The following is a 24153-nucleotide window of genomic DNA, read 5'->3' as shown; positions in this document are numbered from 1 at the left end:
CTCCATTTGCTGTATGCCCTTAGGACAAATTACAGAGAATATAAATATTTTTAAAAACATAATTTTCATAGCTAAACTGTGTTGCTCAGGACAAGATCCACTAAATTCCTTACCCACACATCCCGGAAGCCACCCATTAAAATACATTCTAAAACTCCATTATGGCACTTGTATATAAATACTTAAAACAGGAAGAACAATGAACAAAATAGAAAAGTAGAATTAGATTCAATAATGCATGAGTTTTGGATGTGATAATGATAAGTCAGTGAAAAGTTTATTAAAAATTGTTTTTGGTAACTCATTAAAATAAAAACAATTCTAGTTTGTCTTTACCTTATTTACTCACATAAATTCCAGATTAGAATCTTGGCTCCAGTGATTTAAGCCACTGTCACTACTGGATTAAAAAGAAAACAACCAAAATACTACATTGAGAAATTCTCCCATGTTTCATCTTCTTTTGTCTGTTGATTCAGTGAAAGTCTTTAAGCTTCTAGGCTAAGGCAGAGCCTTTAGTTAGGAGTCTGAGTTTCTAGATGTTTGCATGGAGCAGAGTCCTCCAGACAGTTTACAAAGAACTGTAATGTGAGCAATAAGTAAGTTGTTGTTGTATTGAGCAAGTAACACAGAGAAGCAAGACAATTTATAATTCATCCAAAGGCAACAGTGATGTCCAACATCCATAGGCAGCAGCTACAATGCCCATGATCACGTGACCTCTGAGGTACACCTTTGCCTGCGGTTTTGACTTCCTAACTTTCCCTTGTTTGTGGATTTTTTCTATGAAATTTTTGAGATACCTATGTTCTACATAAATTTTTGTCTAAGTTACAAAGAGATGATTTCTATGGTTTACATTTAAAAATCATTTTTTATTTTACTTTTTTATTAAAACATTTTTTAAGTTTATTTATTCATTTTGAGAGAGACAGAGACAGCACAAGCAGGGGATGGGCAGAGGGAGAAAGGGAATCCCAAGCAAGCTTTGTGCTGCCAGTGCAGAACCCGAAGCGGGGCTCAAACTTCTAAAATGTGAGATCATGATCTGAGCCGAAATCAAGAGTTGGATGTCCAACTGACCAAGCAAGCCACTCAGGCACCCCTACATTTAAAAATCTTAACAGTGATATCTTTTTTAATTTAAAAGCATTTTTATAAATCAGTAAGGAAGAATAAATGATTTGACAAAACCCATTTTAGAGTATATGTATTAAGTCCCTTTGATGTTCAATTCCTTTCAAGGTGGAGGAGAAAAAAGAGGAAATATAAAAATTATTAGAATGAAAATGAAAAGAAAATATTACGTCAAAGTAATGAATTCCAAAAATCAAGCAATACTCAAATATGATAAAGTTTCATCACAAAGATGAGAATAAGAAAATAATTAGTTTGAATTTGGCAAGAACACATCATTAGTAAACATTTTGAGATGATTTTTTATGAAGACACAGGATCTAGTAAAGAATTAGCCATATTTTGGTTATAAAATAAAAAAAGGAATAATCAGTAGATTCTAAATGATAGGAAGATACATCAAATGCAAATCTACTGTAATAAGAGATTACTGAAATTTTATATCCTTTCCTATGCTTGCATAAGATCTGATGGCAGCTGTACAGGCTCTACATATTTTTTTAATATATATATATTTTTTTTGACAGAGAGAAAAAGACAAAGCCTGAACTGGGGAGGGGCAGAGAGAGAGGGAGACACAGAATCTGAAGCAAGCTCCAGGCTCTAAGCTGTCAGCACAGAGCCCGACATGGGGCTCAAACTCACAAACTTGTGATATCATGACCTGAGCCAAAGTTGGACATAACCGACTGTTAAGAGTAATAAATATTTCTGGAAAAGTTGATGTCACTAAAAAGAATGGAAGAAAAATCAGGTGAGCCTCCCCTAGAAACACCTCATTATCACACACACACAAAAGGTTGTAGTTTTCTATGGGTAAAGAGGTTACTGGTTAGGAAAAGATAACAGTCAACATCACTGTAGATCTAGAAATCCTTGGCTACTTAAAAAAATTTTTTTATTTAATAATCACACTAGACACTAGTTTTGTACAGCTTCTGTGATCCAAAGAGAAGATACCGAGGTCTAAGGAGGGAAAAGATCTATGAAAAATTCACACCATGGTAGAGGATCTGGGTTCAAAATCAGGCAAAGCTAGAGTTCTCTTATTTAGAGATTCAATGTAGATAACAATATTATAAAAGGAAATATGTAAATATTATCTCAAAATTTGAGCTAGCAATTATCTGTGAGTACAAGTTTTATTTGGTTAAAAAAAAAAAACTCCAGGAGCTTCTGAGGCTGTAGTAATTTTCTGATCTTGACCTGGAAAGTGATTAGGTGGTTGCTCATTTTCCACTTATTTATTACATTAGGTATTTTTACTTTATGTATTTTTTCTCTGCATGTCATATTTAACAGCACAAAGTAAAATATGATTTGGGGGACCTTATTATGATGTTATTGGGTGGTCATTAAAGGGTTTGCTTTGTAAGAAAGATTACTTTGGCTGGAGCATGAAGAATAGAGAGAAGGGAGGGGTAAACAGGAAAGAAAGCAGACACTACTGCAATGCTAAGAAAGATCCAATTTATAGGAAGATTCAAAAGGGATTTTGGAAATGTAAGTGATGAATCCCTAAACTGTACTATGGAAACCAATATTATACTATATGTTAACTAACTAGAATTTAAATAAAAACTTTTTAAAAATAACAAATAAAAGAGATTTTAGAAATGGAATTTGTAGAAGCAATGATTTAATCAGGTGTGTGAGTTACTGAGAAGAGCGAAGAAAATTTTGAGGAAGTAGGCTTAAATTAGGTCCCTCCCTGTTCCTAGGAGGAGAACAGATTGAAACATTGTGGCAGGGGAAGTTCAAGTGTCTGCAATATTTCCTGGATGCTCAGGGTGTGGCTTGAAAAAAAGAATAGAAAATTTCAATGAAGAGATATATTTGGGCAGTGTGCAAGTGACAAATGAAGCCAAAGAGAACAGAGGAGATCATCTAAGAAGATAATATGAGAATATAAAAGGATATAATACAAATTGCTTTGCATATGGACGTTTAAAGAATCTAGATGAAAAAGAGACCACAAAGTTAATTGATACAACAGAATGAAAAGGAGAATATCAGAGAAGCGTGGTGATATCCAGGATCACTTCAAGGTATTGCCTCACTAAAATATAGGTAGGTATATAATAGATGGAAGGGTGGACAGACAGATTGACAAATAGGTAGAATTACAAGTGTTACTGAGAGTTAGATGGAAAAGAAAAGAAGCCATGGTTCCTTTTGCCACCACTGGAAAGAATTGCAAGACAGCCAACGGGAAGTAAAGCAGAAGGAAGTTTTACTAATGGACACTCAAAGGGAGGAGTGGGCCAGTCAAGGGAGACAATGGCCCCAGAAACTCCGGGGTGTGGGCTCAATATCAATTATTTTTCTTTTGCGCAGATCCTAGGGTCGCATCGTTTGAGTGACTGGCCTGGGTTATATAATGTTAGTCATACTGTCTTGATTAGCAGCAGCTAGAGGGATGGAATGGGGTGGTTCCTGGGTGGCCCTTGGTTGGGGCTCTCCATCAGGATATCTAAGATCCATCCTCCTGTAGCTCATGCCTAACTTCTTGCCTGACAGTGCATAGTTATGAAGACAGATGTGCAGGAACTGTAGAAAACCTATTCTGATCTTCCAGCTTTCCTAGCTTCATTGTCTACTATTCATTTACAGATATATTTTAATAGGGCCAGCAAATGTGATTCATTTTCTGGGCTCTTGCTATTCCTATTACCTAAAATAATCATCCTCACTTATTCCATACCATTAAATTCTAACTATATGGTAAAATTTTACATAATGGTACATACTTTTGAAAATATTATCTGATCCTAAAATGATTTGCTTATTATATTTCTTGGAATTTACCCATATTTGTTCTGATCTCACTATACTATACATAGTAATAACTTCGTCAATTCCCAAAAAACAAGGAAGTCTGCAGTGTGAGAGTAGAGACCTTCCTTGTCTTAATTTTATATCACTGGCACACACTAGGTATTTAAGAGTCATAGAGATTTGCCTCCCTCTGTTTTTATCTTATGTTTTATTTCCTTCCCTATGTTCATCTGTTGTGTTTCTTAAATTCCACATATGAATTAAATCATATATTTGTCTTCTCTGACTTACTTCACTTAACATAATACACTCCAGTTATATCCATGTTGTTGCAAATGGCAAGATTTCATTCTTTTTGATAGCTGAGTAATATTCTATTATATATATGTATCCCACCTCTTCTTTATCCATTCATCAGTTGATGGACATGGACATTTGGGCTCTTTCCATATTTTGGCTAGTGTTTATAGCATTGGTATAAATATTAGGATGCATGTGCCCCTTCGAATCAACATTTTTGTATCCTTTGGATAAATACCTAGTAGTGTAATGGCTGGGTTGTAGGGTAGTTCTATTTTTAATGTTTTGAGGAACTCTATACTATTTTCCAGGGTGGCTGCACCAGTCTGTATTCCCACCAGCGGTGCAAAAGAGATCCTCTTTCTCCGCATCCTTGCCAACATCTGTCGTTGCCTGATTGTTAATGTCAGCCATTCTGACTGGTGTGAGGTGGGATCTCATTGTGGTTTTGATTCGTATTTCCCTGAGGATGAGTATTGTGGAGCATATTTTCATGTATCTGTTGGCCATCTGGATATCTTCTTCGGAAAATTGTCTATTCATGTTTTCTGCCCATTTCTTCATTGGATTAATTGTATTTTGGGTGCTGAGTTTAATAAGTTTTTACAGATTTTGGATACTAACCCTTTATCTGATATGTCATTTGCAGATATCTTCTTTCCATCCATTGTCTTTTAGTTTTGCTGAATGTTTCTATGGCTGTGCAGAAGCTTTTTATGTTGATGAGGCCCTACTAGTTCATTTTTGCTTTTATTTTCCTTGTCTAAGGAGACATGTCTAGTAAAAATATTATTAGGCATTAATTGGGATATGCTTTGGTACAGGTAGAAGCTACTGGCTGCCAAATTTCATAGCACCAGCCTGGTAAAACATTTCTGAGTTTCTAATAGCATATTAAATAACATCTAATATAGCAGATTTCAAGAATGCATGGAGATAAGAAAAAATAACATACAAATCCAAAAACATCAGAAGTAGAAAGTTGGCTTTACAAATGTTATTTACATAATATGTTATTTATATAATGTTTCACATGTTTTCTTTTTTCATTAAAAAAGTTTTTTTAATGTTTATTTATTTGAGAGAGAGACAGAGACAGAGAGACAGAGAGACAGAGAGAGGGCTCAAATGAAAGAAGGGCAGAGAGAGAGGGAGACACAGAATCTGAAGCAGGCTCCAGGCTCCGAGCTGTCAGCACAGAGCCCAATGCAGCGCCTGAACCCACAAACTTAGAGATCATGACCTGAGCTGAAATCAGATGCTTAACTGATTGAGCCACCCAGGTGCCCCACATTTTTTCTAAAAAAAAAATAATAAATAAAAATCATGAATCTTTCCAATCCCACTCTTGTGCATTAATGAATGTATTTTAAAAATCATACTTTTACATAACATAGTGAAATTGCCATCAAGTATAAAGATACATTTCTTAAAAAATCCACAGGCAAAAGGGAGATTAGCTACAAAGGAAAGCCAATTAGTCTGACAAGAGGTATCCTCAAAGGCATATGTAAAAATCATAGTCAACGTAGTTTTCTATACCCAGATAAACTATATTTTGAAATAAAGGTGAATGTATGAGTAATAATTGAAGTTGGATGGTACGTGTCAATTTATGATTCTTTAGAAATGTTTGAATATTAAAATAGAAAAATTAAACACAGTAAAAAAGAAATAAATAATTTTCAGATATTAAATAGTAGAAGGGTTTCCTACTCACCAACTCTACCACAGTACCTACATTAGCAAGAAGCTAACTGACTTCAAGGAAGTGATGGGATGAATTAAACATGACTACAAGCATTAAGAGCAAAAGAATAGCAATACTTCTTTTTTAAAAAATTAAAAACATTGCTGGAAATTTTATCTGAGAAGATATAGTGAGAAAATTTAAGTAAAGTGCACTAAGCCATATCTTGTTGAGAAAGTGCATAAATCTATAAAATAATTATATTTTGTTTAAAATTTATAGTTACATGTATGTGAAAAATATATAAAACACAAACCATAATCTCTAAATCAACAGGGATGATACAAATGTAAAAAACAAAATTTCATCAGTCAAAATAGGAAAGTAATGAGGAAAACATGAAGCAAAAATAAATCATTGCATGGCAAACAACAGCACACACCTAAGCAAACAAACATGCAGTTGTTTTTTTTTTTAATTTTTTTTTCAACGTTTTTTATTTATTTTTGGGACAGAGAGAGACAGAGCATGAACGGGGGAGGGGCAGAGAGAGGGGGAGACACAGAATCGGAAACAGGCTCCAGGCTCCGAGCCATCAGCCCAGAGCCTGACGCGGGGCTCGAACTCCCGGACCGCGAGATCGTGACCTGGCTGAAGTCGGAAGCTTAACCGACTGTGCCACCCAGGCGCCCCACAAACATGCAGTTTTAAATACATAACGTAGCAGAATAAATATTTTCAAATACTAGACATTTTTAAAAATGTTCAAATTTAGTAGCCTTCTCCAAATAACTGGGAATAGCAGAGTAAATTCAGGATAGGGTAGAGTAGGCTAGGCAATAGATTATAAATATATATTATGTTACAAATATATACTTATAATCTATACCTCTTACAATGTAAGCTTCATGAAAATAAAAGAGTTGTTCATGTTTCATGTTCGTGAAAATAAAAGATTTGCATCATTAGTGTGTTGAACAGTGTATATACAGTACAAGTACTCAAAAGATATTTTTGGGGGCTCCTGGGTGGCTCAGTCACTTAAATGTTCAATTCTTGATTCTGGCTCAGGTCATGATCTCACGGTTTGTGGGATCGGGCCCTGTGTCGAGCCCTGCACTGACAGCATGGAGCCTGCTTGGGACTCTCTCTCTCTCTCCCTCTCTCTGCCCCTCCTCTGCTTGTGTGCCTGCACTCTCCCTCCCTCTCTCTCAAAATAAATAAATAAACTTAAAAGAAGTTTATTTAAAAAAATATTAAAAATTTTTTAATGTTTCTTTATTTTTGAGACAGAGAGAGAGAGAGAGAGAGAGAGAGAGAGAGAGAGAGTATGAGCCAGGGAGGGTAGAGAAGGAGGAATTCACAGAATCCGAAGCAGGCTCCAGGCTCTGAACTTTCATCACAGAGCAAGACGTGGGGTTCGAATCCATTAACCATGGGATCATGACCTGAGCCAAAGTTGGATGCTTAACCAACTGAGCCACCCAAGCACCCCTAAAGTTTTTTTTGAAAAAGAGAAGAGAAAAAAGTCCAAATGGATGCTTTCATGGAAATTAATGTTGATATGGTGATACATTCCTAAAACAGCAGAAGGACTGAGCTGTGTTAAACAAAATACAAAATGAAAACACTAACAAAATACTGTACCAAATCACATATTTTAAGTCATCTTTTTAAATTTTGTTACTATTTTAACTTTTAGCTGTTTTGAATTTACATAGTTAAATATTTTATTCCTTTATTAAATCAATTTTCCATTATAGGACAAGCTGAGAGATGTCTTTTTCTCTACTATTTTATTGATTTTTACTTATGTTTTTATTAGAGTTCTCATAGTTTCTCTTTATTCTCTAAATCTTTGTCTCATCTGTAATTTGGCATAACAGTCAATTTTTACTATTTGGGTAACAAATCTTTGGACTGTTGCTTAATAAAAATTCCTTCTTTAAAATTTATTTGAAATACCACCTTCATTATATACTACTTTGTTCCTTATATTTTAGATTGTCTTGATTTTTCTTTTACCTTTCCCGTATTTTCTTTAACATCAACCAGTTAAAGTCTCAACATGTTTGCTTCATATGGATTAAATTTTTTTACATGGAACATGAGTCCAAATTTAAGATAAAAATATTTGCAGCATAAATAACAGTATATTATTGATATCCATAGTGTATTAAGGGAAAAAAAGTGAAAATACAAATGGAGTGGGTACCACAAATCTCATAGTCAATCTACAATGAAAACTGCCGATGGCCAATAAATATGAAAATATTCAAAGCCAAATAAATAAAAGCTGAAAGATAAGGACTACATCTCTTTATTCTTACCAGTGTAGTGAAGATTAGAATAATTGATGCAATGCTCAGTGTTGGGCCTGTAGTGGAGAAACATACACTGTCAAATAATGTTGGGAAAAATTAGTTTAACAAACCTGGAGGACAATTTGACACTACCTAATAAAAGTCTTTATTGTTTTGACTTGTCCCATTAGTTTCACTTGAAGGACCTCATCATATTTGCAACAATATGACTAAAGACGCTCATCTTGATTTTGCTATTTATACCAACATTAATTCATTGTAAAAGAAAAAGGTATCATAATAATGAGGTACAGTGTTGAAACCCATTTTTCATTTTAAAAGCTATTATGTATGATGTGTGTGTCTATATGTGTGTGTATATATTTCAAAGTGTAAATAAATAGCAAGGGATTTCTCTGACAGATTAAAATTTTATGCTTTCATTGTTAGGCTTCTTTATGAATTACTCTATAAGAATATATATATTTCAAGCATGTTCAATATTTTAAAGAATTTTTAAAACATATTTATTTAGCATCTACAATTCCAGCTCCTATTTCTTACTTACCTTTCTATCATACTTATAGGCAACTGGAACTCAGTTTGTTATTTATTGAGAAGAACCAAAAATAACTGACCACATCTAAATTTTGAACGTGAATAATGAAGAGTTCGATGACATTCATATCAAATGGTCAAGTGTGTCAGATTGAATCCATAAAAGTGTTTTGATATTGATCTATCTAGTTTCAGCACATCTTTTTGGGGTAGATTTCTTTTAGACTACGTGGAGATAATTAGGAGAGTCTGTTTACTGTACACGGTTAGAAAATGACAATGAATCTTTTGAATCTAATAGAAGCCTTGGTTTTTAAGTAATAATTGAATAGTAATATAATTTCAGACCAAACTGTAAAATAATAATTACCTACTAATAATTTAAATTTTTTTAAATATTTATTGTTGAGAGAGAGAGAGAGAGAGAGAGAGAGAGAGAGAGAGAGAGAGATAGAGCATGAGTGGGAGAAGGGGCAGAGAGACAGGGAGACAGAGAATCTGAAGCAGGCTCCAGGCTCCGAGCTGTCAGCACAGAGCCCAACACGGGGTTTAAACCTAAGAAACATGAGATCATGACCTGAGCTGAAGTCAGAAGCTTAACCGACTGAGCCACCCAGGGGACCTGAATTTTAAAATGTAATGAACTTTTCCTCTTCAGTGATCAAAACCATAATTTGAAGATTAACAGATTGTATCTATCTTGAAGAAAAACTAAATGAGAATCATTAAAATATGCATATGTAATAGAGGAAATGCAATTTTAAAAGACTTAAGAATTTATATCAAGACTATTATAAAAATTTTAAAAAAAGGGGGGGGGCACCTGGGTGGCTCAGTTGGTTAAGCGTCTGACTTTGGCTCTGGTCATGATCTCACAGTTTGTGAGTTCGAGCCCTACATCGGGCTCTGTGCTGACAGCTCAGAGCCTGGAGCTGCATGGTATTCTGTGTCTGCTTCTCTCTCTGCCCCTCCCCCACTTGTGCTCCATCTCTCTCTGCCTATCAAAAATAAATAAATGCAAAAAAATTTTTTTAAAAAGACTTATAAACACTATTTATTCCCCTACTACAATAATGCTAAAGTCAACACCTGTCCCAATTTGCCTTCAAAAGGTACTTCTTCTTGCATATGCAAAATTACAATAATGTACTAATGTTTGTGAGCTACCTACAAATGATAATATATCTTGGTTATTTTGCTATTTTTTCCTGTGGCTGCACATGAAACTAGACAAGAATGGACCGCCTTTTCCCTGATATCTGCTTTTTTGAATTGCCTGAGGCAAACATCATCAATTTCAAGACAATAAGAGATTCCACTGAGCTACAAAGTGATTTGAAATTCATGAATGTGCAAGTTTTGTGTACCAGAGGTCATTGTTCCACCCACCAAATGGACAGAATCAGCAATTTCAAGCTACCTGTTCTGAAGAATTATAGATTCAAAAAAGTCTATATGTTGCCATTTAAAATTAATGATGGTTCTCCCCTTGTAAGGACAGGATTATTTTCGAAGTTTTTTTCTTAAGTATCAGAATTGCTTTCATAGAAAATAAAAGCTTTTATTTTGGTTTAGTTGATGTATAAAACAATTCTAATTTATTTTAATTAGTATGATAAATTGCAACATGTGGACAAAGTAAATATATTTACTAGTTATTCTCACAACTGAAATCAGGAAATACACAGAAAGCTGTTTGGTGAATATGAAATAGGAAGAAAACTAGTTTGATTGTTTTAATTTTCTGTTACGTCTTGATGAGAAGGTAAAGAAGACTGATTCTGGAATCATCTTGTAACCACTTTCCAAGATTTGGGGAAGAAACTGGACAAAATTATCTAAGTTATGGGTGAGATGTGATTGCATACCAAAACAAGCTATGCCACCTGAAGTGAGAAGGTGGCTGATGAAAAACAAAATAGAAAAGTATGGGAGCAGAAGAACAGATATAAATAGGTAAAAGAAAAAATGAAAATAACCTTTATTATAGAATGTAATATTTAATGTTTATCATTTTAAATTAAAAGAAATACCAAAGCCTTTGGTATGCACTGCAGTTCAAATTCCATTTACACGTGAAAGGGGGTGCTACATAATAGTAAAGAGATGAAAATGAAACATATTTTAAAAAATACAAATTCAGATTCTATATTAAATAAAGGTATACCTCTCCCTATGTGATGGTCAAATACTACTTAATATTCATTTAAGTCTTCACCAATGAATTTTTCTAATCCTTTACAATTCCAAAGCAATTCTTTGAGAATGATCAAGTTCATCTTAAGAAATTGTTGGGATGAGCACTGGGTGTTGTATGTAAATGATGAATCATGAGACTCTACCCTGAAGCCAAGAACACACTGTATACACTGTGTATGTTAGCTAACTTGACAATAAATTATATTTAAAAAATAAATAAATAAACAAATAAATCAAATACTTTCCTTAATAGCACCATAAACGCGCGCGCGCGCGCGCACACACACACACACACACACACACACACACACACACAGAAATGAAAATTACCTACAATTTTATTAGACTTAGGCAACAACAGCAGCAATACAGCACACCGGAAACATCATACATGAGATTCTAACGCAGATTTTTATCTTTCTTGCTTAAAACAAACAAACGCATACAAGTAGCAGAAATTCTCCCCCAGATAAGGGAGGTGAGCAATATTTTTGTGAACCCAGTGATTCCTTTCTGCTCTGCATCGCCCTAAGACTTGCGGATCTCTTCCTCCTTGTTCTCTGCTAGGCTGGGCTGGACAACAGGCTCCTCCTTATATTTACTCCCCCAGACCCAGTTTGATTTCTTTCTTGTTCAAAGATTATGTTTTATTTGTAACTTTATCAACTAGAAAAATGAAATGTTGTTTCATTCCAATGTGCTATTGGTAATGTTGCCTGCTTTACATGCAAATTCTTCAAATGGCTTCTCTGTGTGCTTGGTAGATGTTGTGGTTTTACTTTTATGATGAGAATGCTGTAAACCTCTTCACTTGAGGTCTCCACTGAGAACACATTTTCTCCCATTAGACAGAAATATACCCAACATGATAACATTAAAAGAGTTGCTCAATTTTCATCTCCAGAGTCTTCCCTCCATCTTTTTTTTTTTTAAATTTTTTTTTCAACGTTTATTTATTTTTGGGACAGAGAGAGACAGAGCATGAACGGGGGAGGGGCAGAGAGAGAGGGAGACACAGAAACGAAACAGGCTCCAGGCTCTGAGCCATCAGCCCAGAGCCCCACGCGGGGCTCGAACTCACGGACCGCGAGATCGTGACCTGGCTGAAGTCGGACGCTTAACTGACTGCGCCACCCAGGCGCCCCAACCCTCCATCTTCACAGCAGCTCAGATTCTGTTCCCCTTGAGCCCATGTCACATGGTGTTATGAATAGTCAGAATTGTATAATGTGCCTGCACATTATTCCTGGCTCCACCTCTTACTTGCTCACAACCTTGGGCAAAGTATTTAATCTCTGGGACTTTCTTTCTTCTTGTTTAAAACAGATAATTATAGTACCGGCTTCATGAAATTTTTTAAGAAAAATATGAATTAATGCTTGGAAAAAGTTTAGAACTATGCTGGCACAAGTAAGGTATCATTGGCTCTTTCTTGTACACGTCCATATAGCACAATGGTCAATCTAGGCAATTATTTACATTAAAAAAACAGTTATAATATAAAAAAGGTATTATAATTACTTAAGCTGCCATTGTAGTTTAAACATGTTTTAATGCATAAAACTTTGCAGAAATCACATGTTTTATTTAGATAACTAGGTCTCAGCCTCAAATTTGTTCAAACGTAATGGGACTAAATTTACTTTGTAAATTTACTCTATAAATTTCATAGGGGAAAAAAACTGTCACTTCATGGAATCTTATAAATGACAAATTTCAAATCTCAACATTACCAACTCTATCACTACAACTCCAAGATCGACATATTTTTAAACATTTGAAATAACACACTGTATAAATCAACTCAGGACAGGCAAAGTGACAGTGCCTCTGGAGTTCACTGCCTGTCTTCCTTTGGTAATGAGACCGACTGATAATTCTTCTATGCTCTAAATAACTAAACTTCACTAATGTGAACCCAGGTCTATAAATTACATTTTATATGTAGCTGACTAGTAAGCAAATTTGATTTCATGCAAATATTTTGAAGTGGATTAGTTGATGGAGAAGCCACATCTGAATGCTAATAGCATGCCTCTATATATACACAGGATAAAAACTCCTTCAATCCACAGGAAAGTGTCAGCATTAATAAAGCAATGTCATGCTATACCTCCCCCATAGCTGGCCTATATTGACATGAAAAATTATAATGATAGAAATATAGAACTTTTCAGATATAAATAACCTTACTGTCTTATGAAATTTTTATCAGGAAGGGCTAACTAGAGAGAAGGAAGAAATCAACTGCAAAGAATATTATTGCCATCTATTGACAATGGGTTTTATGATAAAAGGTAAAATCTATTTTCATTATATAATTTTGAACGTCCTATTTATTAAATAATGGCATATCACTGTGCAGAAAAATAATTGTGATTTAGAAGGTATGTGTTTGGAGGTTACAAATGGGTGTTGACACCATTCTAAAGGTTCTTTAGGATGTTATTTCCACACTAGTACATAACCATAATTTCAACATTTTGTAGCATAACTGATAGAGGTGTTTAAAAGGGGCTGGCATTTTCTGTTGAGGGTTAATTTTCACATCCCCAAACACTGATTATAATAATTCCTTTCTCAGAATAGTTACTAGGGAGGAAATGGTAGTTCAATATTTGTTGAATTCCCAAGATGTCTCTGTCTGTCTTAGAAACTAAGTGATTTGATTTTAATTAAATGCTATAAAGCATGTGTGCTTGCCTCTCTGAACAGGTCAAATAATTTGACACAAAGGATTACAAAAACTCAGACTAACAAGGGATCTTTCAGGAAATTCGGGCCAGTGCCATGTGTTAATCTACTTAATCTTCCCCCAAATAATCTGCCATATCCATGAGAAATATTTTAAATATGTGCAAGTCTCTTATCTTTGCATTGGCAGGGCCTTCATTTGCCACTGTGATCAGCTCCAGTGTCTCGTCTTTTCATCCTGACACATTTTGATAACTACTTCATTAATTTCAATCAACTCAAATGTCTACCTGTAAAATACATACATCCCCATAAACAAAATTATAAAGTGGAACAAAAGGGAGAGCTAGGGCAATAAATTAGCTTTAAACATAAAATCTGACTTTCACTCGGTCTACTTGACTATCTTAAAACCCTGGGCACGCAGCTTTGACCATATTTTCTGCTCTACAGAACTAAGACAGAATACGATGCTCTAGGATCATTGCTTCTTCCAAACATGTACACGTAAGGACAAAGAAATAGCTTTATCCAATTATTCAATCTCATTATATATTTCTAGAATAACAAGAGAAAATAATGACATCCATTGAATTATTTTAACATAGAGTGGCTGTTACCCAGAACATTGGACTGAAACCCTTTCATAATACATATGTGTATATTGCCTTCTTCTCATACTTCAATTTTAAAGATAATGCTGGCTTCCTATACATTGTGATGTATCCTATTATGCTGTTATGGGAGCTGTAATTGTTAGCTTAGGTAGAGTGATAAGTAATTGTGGAAACAGATGATGATTGTAAGCCATTCTAAACCTATTACAGCAAAGCCATTTAAAGTAAACTCTAGCAGCAAGATTAGATTCCTCTCAGACCTAGGCTAAGATCAAAGACAAAGGCAGGCAATTGAAATTATACCTATTTCGTGACTGGATGTGTATAAATTATAAGCTACAAAAAAAGTTTCACAGTAGTAGAAGAGGGTTTTTGTTCTTTTTATGACATCTTGTAAAACAGTTCAGTTAATATTTTTCCTTATATGAAATTCCGAATATTTTTATAAGATTTGGTTAAAGCCTTAATCAAATAAAGTTAAATAAAAATGAAAAAATCAGTTTTTCTGTGGTAGCAGTTCTGATCTCCATGAAAATAAAGCACATTATATCTGTGTGTGTATGTGTGTATGTGTGTGTGTATTTATCTGGTACCCATTTCCTCCTAGAAATAAAACGAGCAGGTTTTTAATGAGGTCCTCATCAAAAGGAAAAGGAATATATTGCCTAATTCATCACATTAAATCTAGTATGGGAAATTATATAGGATACATATGAATATACAATGTACAACTTTTAAAGATAGCGTTTGAGTATCAGCAATGTGCCAGGTACTATATTAAGTATAAAAAGATATGCTAAGATTTTAAAAAGAAAGGAAATAAAGCTCAGAAATATTGAGTAACTGATCAAAAACAGCTTTAAAAGAGAAGCCCATACTCAACCAAAGTCAATTAATTCCAAATTTCTATGCTCTTAACTGCTAACCTATTCTGGGCATGAGGTATTTCAAATAAGAAGCACATAACCAGAGTTAAGCAACATATTATTTGTAACAAGTAGGAGTCAAGGGCAGATTCTTGGAGGGAGTGACATTTAATATCTGCATAGAGGCCAAGAAAAGCCACAGACAATGGAAGGAGCAGTCCTAGGCGGAAGGAACTTAGTGAGTGATGGTATAGAGTTCATACACGGCATGTCTGTTCAGAAAGCTCAGTGACCAATTTTAGGCAATTTGAGTTGATATGCGACTGTAGTCATAGGCATATATGCACAAATGGCTTGGCCAAATTGTGGAAACTCTGAATAATTTGACTAGAAGACTGGATTTTCTTCTGTAGACAAAGTGTACTGAATATGTTTAAATTTCAGTTAAAATTGCTGGGGGAAGGGGTGCCTGGATGGTTCAGTAGGTTAAGCGCCCAACCCCTGGTTTCAGCTCAGGTCATGATCTCACAGTTCATGGGTTCAAGCCCCACATTGGGCTCATGCTTGGGATTCTCTCTATTTTTCTCTCTGCCCTTCCCCCACTCGTGTGTGTGTGTGTGTGTGTGTGTGTGTGCGCGTATGCATGTCTCTCAAAATACTTAAATACAGACTTTAAAAGATTGCTTTGGGAAGATTAATTTGTCAGCAATATGTAGGATGGTTCTTGAGAATACCTACATAAAAACTTAAATCTACTTAAAACCTGTGTAGACATGACTCATTAGCTCCTTTCAAATCATTATTAGATTAGTTTACCATGATTATTATATCAATAACAATTTGAGGGTGGGATGTGTGTGGAGGGGGGAAGGAGGGCTGGAAGTGCTAAAAATGGAATCTGGAGTGGTTTTTTGGTTAAAGAACTTGAAAGACTTAGGCCCAGTGATTTTTATCATGTTTTCTCCCACTCAAAATCAGCACATCACCATGATTCTTAGAGTTCTACTCTTTTCCCAGAGAAAACACCCTAATCACTTCAAGAAAAAATATATCATGATAGATGCAATCATGATTGTCCATGGTACTAGTCAAGGATATGACAGCTATTCTTTCAAGAGATTCATGGTTTTATTTATTTATTTATTTATTTATTTATTTATTTTTAATGTTTATTCTTGAGACAGAGACAAAGCATGAACAGGGGAGGGGCAGAGAGAGAGTGAGACACAGAATCTGAAACAGGCTCCAGGCTCTGAGCTGTCAGCACAGAGCCCAACGCAGGGCTCGAATCCACGAACTGTGAGATCATGACCTGAGCCAAAGTCGGACGCTTAACCGACTGAGCCAACCAGGCGCCCCAAAGAGATTCATGGTTTCAGTTACATACGCAATGAGTAAAGAATATTTGTGGCTGTTGCTAGAGTTCAAAGAAGGAAGGAAGGAAGGAGAGAAAGAAAGAAAGAAAGAAAGAAAGAAAGAAAGAAAGAAAGAAAGAGAAAAAAAAGAAAAGGAAAGAAAAGAAAAGAAAAGAAAAGAAAAGAAAAGAAAAGAAAAGAAAAGAAAAGAAAAGAAAGAAAAGAAAAGAAAAGTTACCTGCTATTACTCTCCAGCTTGCTCACTCTCAGCTTATCTGCTCTTCCTCAAGGACCTTAGCACTCACCGTTCCCTCTGCATTGAATGCTTTTCTCCCAGGTGGCTCTTTTTCACTTTATTAGAGAGGATAACCAATAATCTGTCATTCCCTATTGCTTGGTATTATTTTTTAATTTATCTATGGACTGTCTTCCCTACAAATACCTAAACATTAGATGACATATATACCAGGGTTACTATGTGCCAGACATTGTTCTAAGCATTTTATTTAGAGTAAGTAACTCATTCAACTATATAAAAGATATATAATTATTCCCATATTACCAATGAGGTAACTAAACTACAAGGAGACTACATAACTTGCTGAAAGCTACACAGTTAAAATTATAAAGAAGTTGGTATTTCAACCCACATAAGTGGTTCCAAAATTTATGTTCTCAACTACCACACTTTGCCGTCTTATGTAAGTGCTATGAATGAAAGAATTTGATCTATTTTATTCACTACTAAACTCCCCCTAATGAGAACAGTCACTGACACATAAGTTACAGTTATTTTCAGAATGTGTGCATGAATGAGAAAGTTAGTATTACACTAGGAAAAATGTGCAAGATCTCTTGTATAGAAAGCTTGTGATAGATTGGGATATCAAAAATGAATGCATAAAAACCAAGGCTAAGACACCAATCTATTCACAAGGGGCAAAGGGCCTCCCTAATTTCACTGTTAAAAGAAAACAGAAGTTGATAACAGAATCTTCAATACATAAGTCTGTATTTATGATTTCTTCTATATACATATTTTATCAGTTCATCTTTTGTGTATAGTTAAATTTTCAGTATTTTTTATTTTTTTTTAATCTCAGAAATAAATATTCAGCCCTAAAAAAATCAATCTGATATTTTAAGGAGAGGTATGTGGGCAAGGACAAACCCAAAATATTTAAGGTCATATTTACCCTGCTCATAAGATACATTTTATTTATATAGTTTACAAAATATTATCTGTTTCTGATCAATCTGAGACCTCTTTGACTATAGGTAGATATTGCATTTTTCAGTTTATAGTAGAAAACAATTTTGCACCCCAAAACACTCCACATCTTTTACTTTCAAGTGAAATTACATTAAAATTTATCATATATATGATATTAATATATATATCCCACATGACATTACTTTTTGCCTTACAAGATTCATATTTGGGGAAAATAACCAAAGAAAACAGAGGTAGGTACCAAATACACTTTTTTTTTTTTTTTTTGAGAGAGAGACAGAGAGAGAGAGCACCGGCACACAAGCTGGGAAGGGGAAGAGAGAGAGGGAGACAGAGGATCCGAAGTGGGCTGTGTGTGGATAGCAGGGAGCCCGAAGCGGGCCTCAAACTCACGAACTGGGAGACCATGATTTTCCTAAAGTCAGACAACTACCCTACTGAGCCACCCAGGCCCCCTACATTAAATATTTTTTGTTAAATATCATGAGAATCTGTAGCTAAGAAGATGATATTTTTAAGGGATAGATGTCACATAGGAGTCAATTTACTGAGTCTTATTTCAACTAATTGGATTACTGTTAACTAGGACCTACTGAGCCCATTGAGAATGGAAATTTATGTTTATATACAGAGTTTGTGTCCTTAAACCTGGAACTTTTATCTAAAGCTGAAAGTTACCAATCTTTTTGCAACAAAGATTTAAGGCATTAAATAACTATAGAATATAGAATCTATAGAATATATGGTTACATTTTTTTTGTGATTAACATAAAACTTTCAGATAACTGCACAATTAACAGGTACTTCCTTCACAAGGGAATGGTTCCTGCAGGAAGCTCTCTTCTATAATAGACTTTCTGAGAACCTTAGGTTTTGAAATATAGAGGGAACCTTAAAGATAAGGCTTCACTTTTTCATATATAGAGGAAATTTTACTGTTTAGGTACTAGGTTTAAGGGGAAAGCATATTATTTAGGGATCCTGGTGATAGAAACATATGAGTGGAGTCACCAAGATCAATATAAGCAGTAAGTGAAATAATGCCATAAAAACTAAGGTAGAGAAACTACTTCTAAAAAGATATTATCAGCTACAGAGCTAACGTATTAAAGTTGTGTGACTACAGCTGGCTGGCATTTGGGAATTGGGTGAAGATAGTAAACTATAGTTAGAAGAGGCACTTTAAGAATAACATTTTCCAAACTGCATATTTTAATATATGTCTCCTCTTCTTCCTTACAGGGAACAAAAGCTCTTTGAAAATTCAGACTGCATACCATGCTCACAGTGAAATATCTAATTTAGAACAAAGGATATGTTTTAAACAAAAATACAACACTTCTTTTTTGAGCTGTTCTTGCTTAACGGGATGTCCCTACCGTTAAAAACAATAGCAGTTTCTGATTACTATGTATATGTGCAAGTAAGGTTTAAGAATATACTGATATAATTCAGTAAAGATTTTGGTGTCTTTCATTTTGTTTGTCTCAGCAATAACTTAAAATTTATGATAGGAAAAAATGTAATATCAAAAATTTACGGAAGGGTTAGGAGACAAAGGTTCTTAAGTTCTTTCCCTGACTCTAATTTACCATTTGATTTCCTGCTAAGAACTTTGCATTTTGGGACCAAAGGGCTTTTCACCTTCTAAATGGGTATACATTAAAAGAAAAACAGGGGCGCCTAGGTGGCTCAGTCGGTTGAGTGTCCGACTTCGGCTCAGGTCATGATCTTGCGGTTCGTGAGTTCAAGTCCTGCGTTGGGCTCTGGGCTGATGGCTCAGAGCCTGAAGCCTGCTTCTGATTCTGTGTCTCCCTCTCTCTGCCCCTCCCCCGTTCATGCTCTGTCTCTCTCTGTCTCAAAAATAAATAAACGTTAAAAAAAAAAGAAAAACAAAAACAACAACAAAATATTTCAAGGGGCTGTTGTAGAAATTAAACTATTAAAAGTTAAAGTGGTTAAAAGTGTTTACTCCTATTTTATTGCATATTTTTACATATTTCCAAGCATTCCTTGTAATCTATCTGCATCTTTTGAAATAACATCTCTGAAATATCTTTCCCTATTAGTCCATTTGTTACTTTTATCACACCTTTGGCAATTCTGCTCCCCAATAATTCTCTGGGCGAACACATTTCCCTATTTCAGTTAGTTTTCTACTTTACAAATTAAAAGAATGAATAAATCATATCGAGCCTTTGCTTAAGATGTGCCCATGATTCCTTCTTCCACAAAATGAACTGTGAATAACTCATTACAACAATCAATTCATTCCATATATGATTCCAGCTTCTCCTTTAGTCAGTACATTTCATTTTTATTGATGTCAGGATGCAAAAAGAAACTAGCAGCAAGGATACTCACACTGGGGTAAGCAAGGGAGCTGCTGACTTACAAAGGGGCTCTAACAGATGTAATCTTGAGGCTTCATTAATACCTAATGGTGACAACATCTCTGTGTGCTTGAAACACAAAGAGATTGTTGTTCTCAGTTTTTAATTTTGATGGGGGGTGGGAAGGAGGGGAGGGGAGGGGATGGGTACTGAGGAGGGCACCTGTTGGGATAAGCACTGGGTGTTGTATGGAAACCAATTTGACAATAAATTTAATATTAAAAAATAAAGAATTCTGAGATTAAAAAAAAAAAAGAAACACAAAGAGAACCTCCTCCCTCTCATGATAATCCAATGGGATAATCTCTCAACCGCATGAGATCTGTAATTTCCAACTCAGTTCTCTCATCCAAGCTATGTTCTCTACAAGAAATGCCCTTTGAATTATCCCAGTATCAAGAAAGAGAAAGGAAGATGAGAAGTTGTTTCCCCATAAGTCATTTGCAAAGCCTCCCATTTAGAATTAATTTCCTATTTGTAATTCCTTATCACTTTGTTTTATGAAAGTTACTACTGTCTTACATTCTGACTATCCAGTGTTTATTATGTTTGTCTTTCATCTCATATTAAGAGAAATCTAAAGCAGGGCCCATGTTTTATTCATCCTTTGATCTCACATAATACCTGAAATTGTGTCACTTTATGACATAAACAATATACATTTTGTTCAATTATTTGGAAGGCAGAGTAAACAAACTTCTACACAGAATTGCTATGTAGAAGTCTTAGACCAAAATAAGTTTTATACTTATGTAGGAAATTTTACTTTCTGACTTTGCTCTTGTAGTATTATTTATTTTCCATTCATTTTAGAAGTCTCACAATAATCTTTGTATTTTTTATTAATTTTTACTGGAAGCTAGAATTACTGATTTATACATTTAAGTCATTTTCAGCTTATGAGCTTTTTTCCATTAAATTTTACTACATATACTCTGAACTTCTTGAATATTAATTATTCATATATTTATTGTGTCTATAACCCACATCCTTCAGGCCCAAATCTTCCAATGTCACTGTCATTGCTTATCACAGCTTATGGCACATGGTGAGTGCTCAAACAGTAGAACAAATGAATGAATTGTATACAATTAAGACATTTTGAAAGTTTTAAAGAAAGGGAACAGATTGAAGGAGAGAAAAATTATTCCTAAAAATATTTATGATGGTGCCATTGATTCAGTTTTCTCAGAAAAAGGCAGGAAACATTAATTTTAAATGATTCACCTTTCAAATTATTTAAAACAATAAAATATGTATATTTCTAAAATACCCAACATTATTCAAGCAAAAACACTCAATGTTTCTAAAATTGCTCAATCTGTGTTACCACAAGTTGGCATAATCATTTATTGGAAAGTAGAACAATTTATGGCTCTTAGTACCGTTAAGAAGTTTCACTAATAGGAGACTCATTCCAATAGAAATTATTAAGGTATTTATCACTCTTACCATCTATCAGCTATTGTAGCAGCTAACTTGAAATGAATTGGCTTTTCTCTACTTTGTTACTAGAAGCCAGAAAAGTATCACATCATAAATATTACCGTTATTAAAACCCCCACTGGCAGTATCAGCAGGGAGAGCCTGAAGAGACCAGAGGACTCAAAAATGACTCACTCCAAGAGAAACTGCTCCTATTTAGGCATGTAGACAAATAGGAAGTCAGGATACTGCTACGGGCCATGGCAAAATCCGAAGTACTTACGGTTATTTGGCAGTGCGACATGGTACACCGATAATCCATTCTGAAAGATCATTGAAAACATAGGATATATCAGTTACCTATTGCTGCATAACAAACCACCCCAAACCTTACTGACTTAAAATAAGAGCACTTCTCGCCCGTTCATGCTCTGTCTCTCTGTCCCAAAAATAAATAAACGTTGAAAAAAAAAATTTAAAAAAAAAAAAGGGGCGCCTGGGTGGCGCAGTCGGTTAAGCGTCCGACTTCAGCCAGGTCACGATCTCGCGGTCCGTGAGTTCGAGCCCCGCGTCGGGCTCTGGGCTGATGGCTCAGAGCCTGGAGCCTGTTTCCGATTCTGTGTCTCCCTCTCTCTCTGCCCCTCGCCCGTTCATGCTCTGTCTCTCTCTGTCCCAAAAATAAATAAACGTTGAAAAAAAAAATTAAAAAAAAAAAAAATAAGAGCGCTTAAGCTGCCATGATTTTGTGGATTGGAAATTTGAATTGGACTCAGCCGAGCAGTTTTTTTTTTTGCTGATAAGATCTGGCTGGAGATCCTGTCCATCTATTGTTTGGTGGATCCTTGGTGTCAGGGACCCCAGCTGCAACTGCTTCTCTGTGACTTATGCACCCTGAATCTCATCTTCCACTAGGTGTCTGATGCTCCCTCAAAGGGAGCTTAAAGAGCAACATAGGATTAATCCCAATGCACAAAGGATACTGTTTTATTGACTAAAGTAAATCTCATATCTAGGCCAGGGTCAATGTTGGAAGGGTCTATATTATTCCATGTACACAGGAAGATGTGATCCATTGGTCAGTACCATAACAATCTACCACTTATGGTAAGTCATAAGTGAACTCTGGGCATAGCCTAGAAAATAATTCTAATTATTTTATATCATATCTTTTGAAAAGCAAATTTACACTGATATCATTGCAGAAGATTTGCCAGAAAGGCGAACTTTTTTTAAAGAGCATAGTTTATATTTATATTTGAAATTATATTTTGCAGATTTCTTTAGTGAAACAGTCTTTAAATAGAGAGGACAGAGTCTTTGAATCACATGTCAGAATTTAATCACAATCTATTGACATTTATTTCAGAAGACAGTAATGATCAGATACAAACATTTACAAGTAAATGCCTCAAAAATAAATGGTTCAATTTTGGTCAATTTTTGCCAAACTTAATAAAAAAGGTTATTTATTTAAGACAAATAATCTCAGCAATAAGTTTAGGGTTAATTTTTCCGTGGGGCTAAAGCAAAACATCAAAATGTTAGATAAATACCACTAAATACCTGAAATCTGACTAAAAGCTTGTTTTCTGTAGTTTCAAAGAAGTACTGTATACGTCAGGTAGACTTGCCAGCTAAAATACAGGATGTACATTTAAACTTGAATATAAGATAAATAATATTTTTTTTACTATTAGATTCTCCCCAACATTACCATATTAACTGGGCATCCTGTATTTTTATTTGTTAAATCTGACAACCCTTACAGCAAAATGTTAGTTTTAAAAGGTTTCATTCATCATTTTGTAAAGAGATGATGTAATGAAAAGTCATTAGTCAAGATACTTGATAAAGGGGTACTCGCAATGAGAAAATCAGACATCTTTATGTTTCAGAACTCCATTAATTGTGTTTTGATGGGCATGAGACCACAGAGACCGACATGTATGTAAATAAGATTCCTGTTGGATAATATGTCTTCTAGGCAGGGCTGATCTGTTCATACCACAAATGATTTTTTTGATAACTGCAGGTAAATCTTCTAAATGCCTTGTATCTACTGATATTTTACATATTTATGGTTATGAAAACCATCTAGAAATTTTATAATATTATCTCATTTTAAAATGCAAATTTACTTGAGATGTTAAAGTCCTTAATAATCAACTCACATATCTGTCTAAGAAATAGAGTGTTTGAAGTTAAAATGGTATCATAAAATATGATTTTTTTAGGAATATGTAATCTGCCTCTAGTAGATAAATGATCACAGGAAACAGGAAAGGAAATGAAGGATTAGATCTGTCTCATCAATCATATTATAACTAGAAAGCGCTAAGTGTTTAAATCCCAAAATATCTTTCCCTCTTTCTTTCTCTCTCCACCCCATATGTACATATACTAGAATATATATTAAACATACATCACCTGTATATTATTAAAATAGCAGCAATGCAGAGTAATTAATCCTTTGTAAGATGAATAGCAAGAAGGAAATTTTTACGTGACCATATTGGTGATTATTTTTTATAATACAGGAAGGAGTTGCATTTAGATAATAAGCTTACATTGCATTGTATATTTGACCTGAATTCCCTCAGACAA

General features: G+C 34.7%; 1 long non-coding RNA gene across 2 annotated transcripts in view; it reads right to left on the bottom strand.

Moving 5' to 3' along the window:
• Window positions 1-24153, bottom strand: part of LOC125174398 (uncharacterized) — an 872840-nt gene that overhangs the window by 43286 nt on the left and 805401 nt on the right. For both annotated transcript variants that reach the window (XR_007155439.1, XR_007155440.1), the window contains one exon: window positions 21833-21872. This is a non-coding gene — a long non-coding RNA (uncharacterized LOC125174398). The remainder of the gene's footprint in view (window positions 1-21832; window positions 21873-24153) is intronic.

This window comes from Prionailurus viverrinus, chromosome C2 (assembly GCF_022837055.1).
Source record: "Prionailurus viverrinus isolate Anna chromosome C2, UM_Priviv_1.0, whole genome shotgun sequence".
NCBI lineage: Eukaryota > Metazoa > Chordata > Mammalia > Carnivora > Felidae > Prionailurus > Prionailurus viverrinus.
The sequence above is the reverse complement of the archived record's forward strand: the minus strand, read 5'-3'. Positions and strand labels throughout refer to the sequence as shown.